The 3,165-nt window shown below is 44.7% G+C and overlaps 1 pseudogene across 1 annotated transcript; it reads right to left on the bottom strand.

Annotated features, from left to right (window-relative positions):
- Positions 1-708: 708 nt before the first annotated feature.
- On the bottom strand, positions 709-2,786 carry LOC309568884 (annotated as a pseudogene). The gene is made up of 2 exons: positions 1,955-2,786; positions 709-1,024 (listed from the first exon to the last, which is right to left on the bottom strand). The product of its transcript is annotated as an uncharacterized misc_RNA (transcript).
- Between the last annotated feature and the right edge of the window lie 379 nt (positions 2,787-3,165).

Below are 3,165 nucleotides of genomic sequence, written 5' to 3'. Positions count from 1 at the left end.
ACCAATATGACCGCAATTCACTCTTTTTGGTAATGCCCATGATGATGGATAGGCCCAGAAAGGTTCTAAATTCGGAAAAAGTGATATGTTTCTGTAATGTCTCGGCTGTGTGTTGCCTGAGCTACACAGCTTCACATCAAGTAATAACCAAATCTCAATAAAGGAAGCGCTGGTTTCTTTGATGCAGCCTTTACTGAAATATAATCCATACATGTGCTTTTATATATGAATAAGCAGATATGTGGTGGACATGAGAGTGGATATGATAGTGAAAGTGGTAAAACTGTAAAACAAACATATAAAAGACAGGTATAAGTATGGCTATTCAACATCATACATTATACATAATTATGCAGAAGATAGGGACTAACAAACATGTGCTTACTACATACTGGAACACATTATCTATACAAAAATCTACCATCCCTCTATGCAGGCTGAACTGACAAATCCTTTACTTACAGGCTTTTGGTGTTCATCAGACTTGCAATAGCTTAGCTTGAGAGGTCCTATGTCTGTTCCCTTTGGAGTCTCACGCTGTAATGGATAGACAAGTTTAGACTTGCCCATATCAGAAGGGAGAAGACCCGCCCCTAGGCTACAGGAAAATGGAGGGTCTTAAAGGGACAGACACTGCTGAGTGCCGAGCACATGAAATATAGTGCGAAGGCAGCACACTCCCCACCTGGCATACTTTTTGTTATGCCACTAACCATTGGACAGAAGTAAAACGACTTCAGAAATTGGCCTAGCATACGGGAGTGCCCTGTCTAACAACTCTAACTTCAACTTTTCTAACTTTAGCATCACTACTAGGATCAGTTCCCACAATGAGTCCAATAGGCCACTCGTTCCTGTGGGCCTGAGTGTCTTTTAGTAGGACAACGTCTCCAATTTGTAAGTTGGGCTTGTCATCTTGCCATTTCTTGCGTGACTGTAGTGTCACCAGGTATTCTTGTCTCCACCTCTTCCAGAAAATGTCCGCAAGACTTTGAACTTGTCTCCATTGCTTGGTGTACAAGTCCTTGAGGTCAAAGTCTCCTGTGGGAGCTGTCACTGGTTGCATCTTCTGAGTCAGCAACATTGCAGGTGTCAAGACTGCCGGCATCTCCGGATCTGTGGACACTGGAACCAAAGGTCTGGCGTTCATAATGGCCATGACTTCAGCCATTAGTGTAGTCAAAGCTTCATGTGTGAGGCGAGTGGATCCAACCTTCAGGAGCATAGCATCCAGAATGCGACGTGCTACTCCTATCATCCTCTCCCAAGCTCCTCCCATATGCGATGCGTGAGGAGGATTAAAAGTCCAAGTGCATCCTTGGTCTTGAAGATAGGAACCTGTTTTAGAGTCTTTAGAGATGATCTTCAATTCCTTGCAGGCCCCAATAAAGTTTGTACCACGGTCTGAACGAATCAATTTTGCTGGTCCTCGGATAGAGAAAAATCTTCTCAAGGCGTTGATGAAACTTGAAGTGGATAAAGATTCAATCACTTTGATGTGAACTGCTCTGGTACTCAGGCAAGAGAACAAAACAGCCCAACGCTTACTTTCGGCACTGCCTCCTCTGGTCTTGCGAGAAGAGATGTTCCAAGGGCCAAAAACGTCTAGACCTACATGAGTGAACGGAGGATCTGAAGCAAGTCTGTCTGCAGGTAAGTTTGACATCTTCTGAACCTCAAGTTTCCCTCTAATCTTCTTGCAGATCACGCATTTGCTGATCACACTGGAGACTAGTCTCTTACCTCCTATGATCCACAATCCTGCTAACCGTGCTGCTCCTTCAGTGAAGTGTCGTCCTTGATGTGCGACTTGATAGTGTCTCACCAGAAGAAGAGCGATGTGATGATTCTTGGGTATGATGAAGGGATGTCTCTCTTGGATAGTCATATCCGCTGCAGACAGGCGACCTCCAATTCTTAACACTCCGTCTTCGTCGAGGATAGGGTTCAACTTCTTGAGGGAGCTGTGTCGAGAAATCTCTTCCTTTTTCAGAAGGCTTTGGATTTCTTCTTTAAAGACTTCCTGCTGGACGCATCTGATGATCGTTACCTTGGCTTGTTCAAGGTGGTCTTTGCTACGCTGATCAGTATTGGTAGCTCTGCAAGAGTATCTGGCTAGACAGATAAGTTTTCCGATTGCACGGATCAGCGACTTCCAGCTGGAAAACCTTTCAAATTTATGGGCGCCCAGACTGTCTCTTGTAACTAAAGTCTTGCAAACTGCAACTTGAGGTCTTACCTCTTTGTCTTGATCTGGTTCTATGAGCTGAAAAGTCTCTACCTGAGTATTCTCCTTGGTTTCTGGCTTACCAAGAAAGGAAGGACCTACGAACCAGTTAGTTTGCTTGAGTACAGCGGCTGACATCAGTCTTGTCCCGTGATCAGCTGGGTTCTTGTCCGTGCTGATGTGATGCCACTGTTCTGGACTTGTAGACTTTCTGATACGTGTCACTCTGTTGGCCACGTATGTATAAAATCTTCTTGAAGCGTTGTAAATATATCCTAACACAATCTTGCTGTCTGTATAAAAGTTCACTGCATGGATCTCAATGTCCAGTTCTGTCGTAATCATGTCTGCCATCTCGACAGCTAAGACAGCAGCACAAAGTTCTAGACGTGGGACAGTATGAGCGGGTCTCGGAGCCAGTTTAGATTTTCCCATGATGAACCCGACATGGCTTTGTCCCTCAGTGTCTATTACCCTAAGGTAGGTTACAGCTGCGATAGCCATAGTGGAAGCGTCAGAGAATACGCATATATCTCTTCTCTTTGTAGCAGATAAGGAAACAGGTGCATACGGTCTTGGGATGCTGAGTTGTTCAAGCTCTAACAATGAGTCTTTCCACAACTTCCACTGCATTTCCTTCTCTTCAGGTAGAGGTACGTCCCAGTCACTTTGTTCTTGCTCAATAGTGAACTGTCTCAAAAGAGCTTTGCCTTGCATAATGATAGGTGCTACGAATCCCAGGGGGTCATAAAGACTGTTGACTGTAGATAGGACACCTCTTTTTGTAAATGGCTTCTCTTCTCTGGCGACCTTGAAGGTGAAACTGTCAGTCTTCAGGTCCCAACTAAGCCCAAGACTTCTTTGCAAGGGTGGTGATTCTGTTCCTAGATCCAGGTCTTTGAGGTCTTTAGCACGGTCTTCCGTTGGAAATGCTTCCA

This window comes from Pelophylax lessonae, assembly GCF_965119305.1.
Source record: "Pelophylax lessonae genome assembly, chromosome: 1".
In the NCBI taxonomy this organism is placed as follows: domain Eukaryota; kingdom Metazoa; phylum Chordata; class Amphibia; order Anura; family Ranidae; genus Pelophylax; species Pelophylax lessonae.
This window is presented reverse-complemented; position numbering and strand designations above follow the sequence as displayed.